This window comes from Herpailurus yagouaroundi, unplaced genomic scaffold (genome assembly GCF_014898765.1).
Source record: "Herpailurus yagouaroundi ecotype Mexico unplaced genomic scaffold, PumYag 77, whole genome shotgun sequence".
NCBI classification, from domain to species: Eukaryota; Metazoa; Chordata; class Mammalia; order Carnivora; family Felidae; genus Herpailurus; species Herpailurus yagouaroundi.
Window position 1 is genome coordinate 28,125,180 of NW_024412388.1, and position 12,097 is coordinate 28,137,276.

Genomic DNA, 12,097 nt, shown 5'->3' on the forward strand with positions numbered 1-12,097 from the left:
AAACCCCCAATGGCCCCCATCTCACTCAGAGTCAAAGTCCAGGTTCTTTCGATGATCTGCAAGGCCTCACCCAACCCGTGGGGGGCCCCATTCCTTCCCTGGCTCCTGTCCTATTGTTCTTTCCCTTACTGCTCTGCTCCAGCTACTCTCTTTTTCTTGAACTTGTTAGGCTCCCTCCTGCCTCAGGGCCTTTGCACCTGCTATTTCTTTGCTTGGATTCTTTCCCCCCAAATAATGACAGGAGTCACTTCCTCCCCTTCTTCAGGTCTTTGCTTAGATATCACCTCATTGAGACCTTCTCTGACCACCCTTTTAAAAAATTGACCCCCCTCATTTCCTATCTCTCTTTTCTTCCATACCCCTTTTCACTATCTGTCATTGGCTTTCCCCACCCCCCACCAGAATGGAAGCTCCATGAGGGCAAGGGTTTTAGTCTCTTTTGTTCAAACCTTTTTCTCCACTGTCTTCAACACTGCCTGCTATCTAGTGAGCCCTCAACATATTTTTGTTGAATGAATGACTGAATGGATGAATCTTCCCCCCCACTTTGCCAAACCTGTCCCCAATCCTCACGTGCCTCATTTTGGTAGAGTATATCACCATTCCCACTCCTCCCAAGTCACCCACCCCAGGGGCCTAGGAATCCTTCCTCACACCTGCTTCTCCACACTCCCACATCCAACCAGTCCTTAATGAAGGAGAACGGGCCTTCGGTTCATCATTCAGAAAACATGCTCCCAGAACAGGTGCGGGGGTACAATGGTGACCAAAAGCAGCTTTCATTCCTGCCTTTATGGAGCTCTTGGGCTTGTCCACAGCTCTGAAATTCATCTCCTGACCCTGCCTTTGTCAGGTCTCCCCACCCCTCACCTGGGCGTGCCCCAGCCTCCCCGCGGGCCCCCTGTTCTGGGCTCTCTCACTTCAGCCTTTGTCAGCACCTGGCAGAGTGAGCGTTCCTACACGCAGGCACGGGTGACCATGCCAGTCCCCTTTCTTCAGAGGCCCTATGACGCACCCTAATTCCTTAACGGGACAATCAAGATACCCCACCAGCTGGCCCCACCTCCCTCTCCTGCCTTATCTGCCTCCACTTCCCCAGACACATTTTTTCCGGCTGTAGTCGTGCAGGATTCGCTTGCATCTTCCTGCCTGCCCCGGGCTCTGGAACACCTCTGTGTGTTTGCTTTTGCCGAGCCCCTGGTCGCCTCTGGCGGGCTGAGTCCAGCCTCTGACCCCGCTCAGACCTCCAGCCTGCGCTGGGCACCTCTCTGGGCCGGGTCAGGTGCCCTCCCTCGTTGGCGATCCTGTACTATTGCAGTGGGCTGTTGGCTGTCTGCCTCCTCCATTAGACTGTGAACTCCTTGAGGGCAGAAACCCTCTTCCCATCTCCGCCTCCAGCCTCGGCACAGAGGATTCCCAGTGAGGATCTACTGGACTGCAGAAACTCCCTCTCCAAGGCTCCATTTCCTTATCTGCCACAGAGATAATAACTCCTCCCAGGGGTTTTGGGAGGATTAACTGAGCTATGGGAGGTATGAAACCCAGTGTGCTAACTAGCATGTAGTAGGTGTTCAATAAAGTTCCTTTCCTTTTCCCATCACTGCACAGTTCAGTGTTTCAGAGCAGGATTTTCCTGCTCATGTGTGCTCCATTCTCCACCGAGGACCTGCACCAGGAAACAAAACTGCAGCAGCTGAAATGAAAGTGAGATTTAAGGAAGAACTTTCCTCAGGGCGAGAGACTTTAGAGACATTACATTAGCATAGAGAGGTCAAGAGAGGGGCTGAGGAGACTGCGCGGGTTTGCCACTTACTAGCTGTGTGACCCCGGGCAAGTTGTGGAACCTCTCTGAGCCTCGGTTTCAGCGTCTTTAAAATCGGGATAGTAGCGTTTGCTTTATGGGATTCGTGAGAGAAACTGGCGAAAGAATGCACGTGAGGCCTGTGGCACGGAGCCAGGCACGCGGTAAAGGCTCAACAAATGTGTCCTCTGGTGAGAGCTGGCAAACACGAGACACATGTGGAGTCCACCCCTCCATCACCTAGTGTCTGCTTTGTGGATACTTCCTCCTCCAGCTCTCCTGCTGGGGCCAGGGCCCCCTCCTCCATCAGACAGTGACCTCTGAGGGCTGGAAAGCCCAGTCAGGGAGCCCTGGGGAGGGCGGCCCTCCCGTGGGTCGGATCGGTTCGGTGTGTTATGGCCTGTTGTGCGTGGGGCCAGGGGGTGGGTCAAGGAGCAGCCTGTTCCTGAGGGGCGGGAACCAGTGGGCCAGCCAGGGTGAGTGTCCGGAAGTCGAGGCCGTGCTCATCCGCCGGGGCCTGGTTTGGCTGGAATATAGCAGTCGGCTGAGATTGTGCAAACAGGTCGTTGTGCAAACACGTCCCTGTGTGTGACCTCGATTGTGCAAATAGGTGTTTACTGGAGGCTGCCTGGCTCGGGCTGCCTGCTTACAAAAAGGGCCCGAGCTGTTGACTCAGAAAAAAAAACAAAAAAAACAAAAAAAACCCCCAGAATCTGGACACTCATTCTTCCTTGGACACACCCTGAATTTTGCGCCTCCCAGCCTTTGCTCGGAACGTTCTCTCTGCCTGGAGGGCCCTCTCCTGCCTCTATCTCCACTTGCTGAAATTGTACCCATTCTTCATGGCTCGGAGAAAATACCACTAAGTCTTTCTCCATAAACTTTTTCCTGCTTTGCGTGCCCAGGGGATTCAGTACACCTCAAATCCCTGGTCTCACGGCGCTTTCTAGACCTTGAGCTTCCTGGGGCAAGGACCTTTCCTTGTTCACCTCTGAAAGGTTAGGGAACAGGTCCAGAGAGGGCAAGGGACTGCCCCATGTCACACAGCCAGCTCGCAGCAGAGCTGGGCTCTGAGTCTGGTCTCTGCGCCTTCTCTTATATTCTCTGCCTCTCTTTTGAACCCCACCCACCTCTGACTGTGGATCTGCGCTCCGGCCCTTAAACTGGGCTGGGACTCCAGTTGGAACTGGAGGGTGGGTGGGATTATGCAGAGGAGGAAGGGGTACTCTGGGCAAGAGCAAAGGCATCAAGCCTGGGAGCAGGAAGAGTGTGGATGGAGGCCATCAGAGAGGTAGGAGGAGGTAACAGGAGGAACCGGCTTGCATTCTAGACCCAGCAGTGACATTGACTGCAGGATGGTCCCGCCTCTCGGATCCCCATCAGCTCCTCGATACTCCAGAGGCCCCCCAGGCTAATCGTGCCCCACACTGGGCCCCTCCACATTTTCCCTGAAAATTTCTGTCCTGGTGGATGGCATCTGGACCTGCCCTCCTTGTTGTCCCTTATGCCCCACATGTAGCCTGTCACCCCTTTGTGTGGGTCCTTTCTCTCCCATCTCACTGCCACTGCTGGAGTCAGGCCACTGTCCTTGCTCTTCGGGATGACTGCGGCAGCCTCCGCCTGGTCTCCCCACCTTAGTTCCGGGGACGCCACCCTTGCTATACTCAGCTGGAGAGCTTCTTCCAAAGCACAATCCCGGCTGGCCATTGTCCGAGCGAAAACCCTCCATGGGTGCCTCGCTGCCCGTGGGATAAAGTTCCAAGTCTTCCTCACGGCCTTTGAGGCCCCTCAAAACCAGCCCTTAACCCTCCCTGATGCTGGAGCCTCATCCCTTCATGCTCCCTTTCTAAACCTCCGCTTCCCCTTTGTGGGCCCGACAGCCCCACCACTCCATTTATCGTAGCCGTCCTATCGTGTGCTGTTTTTTCACAGCGCCAAGACTTCTCCACACTGTTCCCTCTGCCTGGAATGCCCTTCGCCTTATTTCTGTGTCTGAAGAAATGCCTTTTATCCTTTAAAACCCAGCTGAAATGTCACCTCCTCTGTGAAGCCTCCCTGGATTTCTCAGGCTGGGTTAGGTGCTGCTCACCTGAGCTCCCAGGTGTTCTGTGAAGGCAGGGACTTGATACGTGACTCCAGTACCCAGCGTGGGACTTGGCATAGAGGAGGGGGTGCGTGAAAGGGTGCAGAACAGTTTGACATTGGACCTGGGTCTTCAGGGCCAAGGGGTCCCCGGGTTTCCTGCCAAGATTCTGGAGGAGTCTTTTCCACCTGGTGGCAGCTAGGACTCCACTATCCTGCTTCTCTGGCGCTCAGGTTGGCAGGATTTTCTCCCTTTGTTTGCTGCCCCCAAATGAAAAATGAACCAATTAGGATGTAATCAATGCTGGGTGCTAGATCGAAAAGTGCAGGGCCCAAGCTGTGAAGGGGCTGGGCTGGCTGTCCAGATGCTCTCTTGGGGCCTGCCTCTAGGGAAGGAAGCAGAATTCTAACTTTGGGTGGGCAAAAGGGAAGACAGCCCCCATCCTCCCTTGTGGTCTGCTGGCCAGGAGGGCCTTATCTCTGCTCTCCATGGTGTGGCCGGGGAGGGGGTACAGTCTTGGGGGGTAGGGTGTGGGGAGATCAGAGGCTGAGGGGAGATAAAGCTCAGATACTTATCTTGGCTTGGAGGAAACCTATTCCCTCTGCAAGCCTGTGGCTGGCAGGAGGGGTGGGGGGTGGCCAGATAAGGGGAGAGTCCCCAGGCCAGGCCAGCATCTGCCCTCATCATGGGGCTTCCTTGGGGGAGGGAGCTGGATCAAGGCAGCTGGTTCACATCCTCACTGGGGTGGGCCCACGGAAGGGATAAGACAGGGGCATTTTTCCTAAAAATCTTGTGAGGAAGGGTATCCAGGAGAAACAAAATGACCTGTTTAAGGCAAGAGAGAGGTGAAGACGGGTCCATAACTCTGTGATGACAACTGGGGTCTGCGTTCTCCCCTGCTTCCTGGGGTGCTCGATCTGGATGCTGAGAGGGAAGAGGGGTCCTCAGTGGTTTCTAGTGCTCCTCTCCCTTACCAGTCTGGGTCCAAGGGCCACAGGTGGGGGCTTCTGGCCACAGATTAGCCTTTGGGCTGGGGGGGCACCAGGGAGCAGAGGGATGATGGCTTTTGCAACCTCCTTGTGCTTATAACTGTCCCATGAGTGGTTTGGACTGCTAGGGTAGGGCTTCCCAAATCATCTCCATCACCTTTTTGGTCTCCCAGGCTGGTCTCTCCTGGAATGCCCAGTTTATTCAGTTCTTGCATTTGTTGACTCACTCACCCCCATCCCCACCTTCTCATTCTTTTTTCTGTTCATCCCCTCACTCACCCATCCATCCATCCATCCACCCACCCACCCACCTACTCACCCATCTAGCCACCCACCTATTCATCACGCTCACCCATCCATCCATCCACCCACTTTAGCCACCCATCCATCCATCACACTCCCATTCCTTCATTCATTTACCACCCAAGTGCACGCGCACCCAACCACCCATCCATCTATTCAGCAAATATTTTTGAGTATTTGCTACCAACCAGGCCCTGCGCTTGAGCCTGAGGATAGTGTATGAATGGTGTGGTCTTTGACAAACAAACTTCCCATATCCTCAAGCTCTTCGCAGAACCTCTGAGTGCCTCCCATCCCTAAGGACGCCTCCCTACAGCCCTTGCGAATGGAGGCGGCTCCTCCTCTCAAGCTCCAGGTAGGCCAGGAGCCAGAAGCATGGTTAAATTTTCTCTTGATCCCAGTGTTGGGTCTAGACATGGCTCCTGGGTCCTCATTCGAAGCTCTTGCCTGTGAAGCTGTGACAGCCTCTTCCGCCCCATCACTCTCTTCTACTGATCTCCAGTCACTTGGTCTTATTCTCTTGACCTGGGTGCCTGCCTCATGGTCATCCTCTCCACTACCATCCTGCCACCATCTGGGAGGTCTTCTCAGCCACATGGATGATGCACCCACACCTTGGTTGTTCAGTTCCTTGACCAGTCATCTCCAGGGGCTTTGTCACTTTAGCCACCAATACAGTGGTCACACTGTGGACCTCACTGGCACCTGGAACTGCTCAACTTCTACGACCTTATACCTCATACCTCCCTCTTTGACCATAGCCCTCATTTGTCTAGCATTCCCCCGTCCACCTCCAAGGTTCCTGCTCTGTGAGCTCAGGGAGGCCTCCAGGCCCCAGTTCTCCTATTTCCTTGCTATCCGCCTCGACTTCATCTCTTTCCTTCTTCCCGCTTTGGGAGCCCAGCCTGAACTCATTGGTGATTCTCTTACCTGTATGCTCAATACTTTTGCAGCCCTGTGCTCCCACCTCCCTGGCCGGAAGGGCCCCCCAGATCGGGCTGTCGTCAGCTATTTCCTCTTCCTCACCCAAGCCGGGCTTGTTGTGGGTCCTGTGAAGACGCTTGTGGAAGATCAGACGGGGGTCTCGTCCAATTTCTCCTGGGCCTTCAAGCCGTCCCTCAAATTCTGTTCTTGTCCTTCGTCCTCAAACTGTCCCTTCAGTACTTTTGAGACCCTTGAGGCCCCTTCTCAAGAGTTTCCCCCACCAACTCTCAGTTGGCCAAGAAGCGAGACCACTCTTGGTTTTGTGCCATCAAAACATGCCTCTCCGGGCATTTCCCAAGGATGGGGGTCCTTCTCATGGTCCACCTTCACCCTCCACTCCTCTTCTAAGTTCCTCCATTTCCCCACCTCTTCTCCATGACTTCTCCTCCTGCTTTTGTGCTGACTGTAACCACCATGACTTCCTTGAGGTGCTTTATATTTATTCATTGATTTAATCTTTATGACTGTTCTATGGGTGGGGTCTATTATCACATGAACCCATATCACAAATGGGAAAACTGAGAGAGCCAGCAAGTGGCAGGGTCAGGATCTGGTTCTGAGCCAGGCAGCTTGATTCCACTGTGCGTATACCATGGGCTTCTAGGCTTTTCCTGCTCTGTGGTTCTGCCAGCACATTTCACCGTGATCCAGCTTTTTCCATTCCTTCTTCCTTTCACATGATTTCCTTTTCGGTATGACTCTTTCTCCTCCCATTCAGGCCAAAATATGGTAAAGAGTTGTCAACATTTGCCATTTCCATCTCCTTACTGCCCAATCTAATCTAGCTTCCACCTCGTAATTCCCAAAGAGTGTCTTTTTTCAGATCATCCACAACCTTCCGGTGACCAGATCCTTCTCAGTCCTCTCCTTACTCAGCTGGGCTGTTGGCTTTGCCAATGTCAACCTCCTATTCCTTTTGACTTCATGGGTTTTTGTTGAGGAGTAACATATATGCATCAATGTACAATTGTAATTGTATTTTTGGCTTTGTTTTAAGTGTATTTAACTATATACGTATGTGCTTTTAAGCTGTTAATTTTGAGATCATTTCAGGTTTGTAGAAAAGCTCCAAGAATAGTACAGAAAACTTTTATCTACCCTTTGCCCAGATCTTTAACATTTTACCAAATATGCTATCTTCTATCTATCTAATCTATCTATCTATCTATCTATCTATCCATCCATCTATCATCTATCCTTTATCTATCATGGACTGAGTTGTGTGCCCTATTCCTTCAATTTGTTGTTGAATCCCAACCCCCAGCAGAATGTGATTGTATTTGGAAATGGTGATTAAGTTAATGTGAGGCCATTAATATAGGGCCCTAATTCAATATGACTGATGTCCTTATAAGAAGGGGAAGAGACACTAGAGATGAGCACATACATTGAAAAGACCTCACGGTGAGGACACAGTGAGAAGGTGACTGATTGCAAGCTGAGGGGAGAGTCCTCAGAAGGAACCAGCTTTGCTGACACCTTGATCTTAGTTAGACCTCTGGCCTCCAGAACTATGAGAAAATAAATTTCTGTTGTTTGGGCCATCCAGTCTTTTCCTATGACAGCCCTAGCAAGCAATTTGTGTGTGTGTATACATCTACATCTACAATCCATTTCTGAACCATTCGAGAGTATGTTGCACGTGTGATTCTCTACTATCTTTAAGTGTTTTCACTGTGTACTTCCTAAAAACAAGGACATTCTTTTACATGACCACGGTACAATGCTAAACATCAGAAAATTAATAATCCTATTATCTGATCTATAGATCTTTTTAAAAAAGATTTAATTTAATTTATTTTTATTTTCTTATTTTTGAGAGAGAGAGAGAGAGAGAGAGAGAGAGCGAGAGAGCATGAGCAGGGGAGAGGGGCAGAGGGAGAGAGAGAGAATCTTAAGCAGACTCCACATGGGGCCTGACGTGGGGCTTGATCCCATGGGATCATGACCTGGGATCATGACCTGAGCTGAAATCAAGAGTCAGACGCTCACCCAACTCAGCCACCCAGGCGCCCCTGATCTATTGATCTTACTCAGATTTCACCAATTGTCCCTAGACATATTTTTAAAATTTATTGAAAGACTATTCTCTAATGTTTGATATGTAAGGATGCTTGAAAAATATGAAGCATAATCATAAAATGACCATCTGTCAACCAATCACATAACTTAAGATCTAGAATAGGGGTCAACAAACTATGGCTTATAGGCCAAATCTGGCCCATTGCCTGTTTTCCTAAATAAGGATTTATTGGAACACAATCACATCCGTGCATTTACTTGTGGTCTGTAGCTGCTTTTGAGGTACAATAAAAGAATTAGTTGTGACAAAAGACCTCATGCTTCACAAAGCAAAATGGGGTCAAAAGGGCCTTTTACCATGTGACACTTTACAAAAAAGTTTGCCAGCCTCTGGCCTCCAACAGAGCTGTCCAATAGAACTTTCTGCAGTGATGGAAATGTCCTAAAAATTTATGCTGTCCAAGACAGTAGCCACTCGCCACATGCAGCTCTTCAGCACTTGAGATTTGGCTCATGTGACTGATTATATTTTATTTAATTTTAACTGTTTTAAATATAAATCAGAATAAGCACAGTGTGGCTAATGGTTATTGCATTGGAAGGCACAGCTATAGACCATGGGCCACACCTTTATATCCACTCGTAAACTCCTTCCTGCTCTACCCCCCACCCCCTGGTCTCCTCAGTCCCCCAGAGGTAACAACGATCTTGAGTGTTATATTGCTTATTCTCTTTCTATTGAAAAACATATATTTAAGGTACAGTCATCACACATTTATGTTTCTGTAAACAACATACTGTTTGGTTTTCTTGTTTTCGAACTTTATAAAAATGACGTCATACTGAATGCAGTCTTCTGTTGCTTGCTTTTGTCTCTCAACGTTGTATTTCTGCCATGTTGGCAGGGGTGATTGGAGCTTTTTCACTTCACCTCTGTAGAGTTCATTGTGTCGCTATACCAAAAACTGGTTTTATCCATTTCTTATCAATAGCAGTTGAGGTGGTTTCCTTTTTTTGTTGTCGTCATTGCTCCTAGGGACATTCTTACACAATTACTTGATGCACGCGGTCATGAATTTCTTTGGAGACCTTACTGGGCAAGGAGGATTTGCAAATGTTTAAACTTACAAATGGCACCTTCGTGTCTTCCAACATGCCTCCACTCATTTACATTCCTACCAGCTAAGTGTAAAAGTCCCTACGGATCCAGATCCTTACCAACCCATGGTGGTGTCAGACTTTTTCATTTTTGCCAACATGGTGTAAAATTGTGCCTCATGTCGTCTTAATCTGCGTTTTACTGATTATTAATGAGGTTGATCTTTCCATGTGTTGATTGTCTTTAATGTCCTACTTCTGAGAAATGCCTGCTCCTGTCTTTTGCTCGTGTGTTCAACTGGGCTGTCAGTTGTGTGTGTTGCAAATAACTTCTCCCCCAGCTGGTGGCTTGTCTTTTCATTTTCATTGTGATGTCTTGATGAGTAAACGTTCTTAATTTTAATGTAATTGAATTTATGAATATTTTCTTTCATGGTGGGTGCTTTTTATTTTGGGTTTAAAAGTTTTGCCTTTCATATTTAAAGCTTTAATCCACATGGGGCTGATATCATTTATGGTTCGGGGAAAGGATCCAATTTCTTTTTTTTTTTTTTTTTTTCTGTGTGGATATCCAATGACTCACTGATAACAGCACTTGCTTTTTCCAGTGATCTGTATGTAATGCTTCTTTTATCTACATCATATATCAAATTTCCATATATTTGTGGTTTGAGGCTCTCTGTTCTGTTGGTCAGTTTGAGCATCTCTATGTCAATGCCATATTATCTTTGTTACTTGACCTTTAAAAGTCTTGATATTTGGGAGGGCAAGTCCCCTCACCTTATTTTTCTTTGCCAGCCGTGTCTATTTTTGGATATTTGCTCGGCTAAGGTGATTAGAATTAGCTTGTCTAGATCCCCAAAAATTCTGTTGTAATTTTCATCGGAGGTGCGTTGATTTTACAGACCAATTTAGAAGGAATCGACATCTTTAAATGCTAAGTTTCCACCCAGGTCTTATACATCTTTTGTTAGATTTACTCCTGGTTACCTTATGGTTTTGTTGCAATTGTAAATGATACATATTTTAAAATGACATCTCCTAACTACAATTGGTTTTTTCTCCCCTACAGGGAACGATAACTTCTTTCTTCCGTCTTATACATTGTTTTAAAAATCTAGCAACTTTGGGGTGCCTGTCCTCTCAGTTGGTAGAGCATGGGAGTCTTGATCTTGGGTTCGTGAGGTCAAGCCCCACGTTGGGCATAGATTTCACTTAGAAAAAAGAAAAAATCTGGCAACTTTGTTACATCTCTTATGCTAACCCTTTGTAGATTTTTGGGTTTTCTATGTAAATAAAGGTATCATCTGTGAATGATGTACATTTTTTCCCTCTGATCTTTACATTTTTTACTTCTTTTTTTTTTTTTGTCTCACCACACTGGCTAGGACTACCAGTTTGGCTTTGAAGAGAAGTGTGGTAAGAAGTAGCATCTTTGTCTTGTTTATTATTATTATTATTATTATTATTATTATCATTATTATTATTACTTTAAAGTTTATTTATTTATTTGGAGAGAGAGAGCAGGCACGCAAGTGGGGTGGGGCAGAGACAGAAGGAAAGAGAGAGTCCCGAAGCAGGCTCCCCACTGTCAGCATAGCACCTGACTCAGGGCTCAAACCCATGAACTGTGCCCCAAACCCATGAACCACGAGATCATGACCTGAGCCAAGATCAAGAGTCGGATGCTTAACTGGCAGACCCACCCAGGCCACCTCTCTTGTTTTTTATTTTGTTTTGTTTTATTTTATTTTGTTTTAATTATTTTATTTTATTTTTTAAAGTTTTTTTTAATGTTTATTTATTTTTGAGAGAGAGACAGAGCGCAAGCAGGGGAGGGGCAGAGAGAGAGGGGGAGACAGAATCCGAAGCAGGCTCCAGGCTCTGAGCTGACAGCACAGAGCCCGATGTAGGGCTTGAACCCACGAGCCATGAAATCATGACCTGAGCTGAAGTCAGACACTCAATGGACTGAGCCACCCAGGCGCCCCTCTTGTTTATTATTTTAAAGGAAATTCTAATGTTTCCCATTAAGAATAAAGTTTTCTAAAGGTTTTGGGTAGGTAACATTATTATTTAAGAATTTTCTCTTCTAGTTCCAGTTTGTTAATCATTAAAAAAAATCACGGATAAGGTTTTAAATCGTATCAAATGCTTCTGCATCTAATGAAAAGATAATGTGTTTTTTTCTCAATTAATTTGTTAATGTGATGAATAACATTTATAGGTTTAAAGTATTAAAACACCCTTGCAATTCGAGGATAAACCCAACCTAGCCAGAATATATTATCATTTTTATGTATGGCCGGGTTCAAGTTGTTATTACCTTGTTTAGGATTTTTTGCATCTATGCTCTTGAGTGAAATTGGCCTATACTTTTCCTTTCTCATATTCTCCCTGTTAGATTTTGGAATCAAGGTTATACTGTCCTCATGAGATGGGCCGGGAAGTGCTCTTTTTCTAGTTTCTATAAGAGTTTGTATAAGGTGGAATGATCTTTTCCTTGACATTGAGTTGTTTATGGTATTCCCTGTCTGTCTTTCTAATCTCTTCTGGATAATATACATATGTTCCTTAAAAATTTTTTTTAAATAGTTTTTTAAAGTTTATTTATTTTTGAAAGAGAGAAAGAGAGAGTGAGCGGGAGAGGGGCAGAGAGAGAGGGAGACACAGAAGCCGAAGCAGGTTCCAGTCCCTGAGCTGTCAGCACAGAGCCCCACACGGGGCTTGAACCCACACACCGTGAGACCATGACCTGAGCTGAAGTCAGACACTTAACCAACTGAGCCACCCAGGTGCCCCTAAAAATTTTTTTAA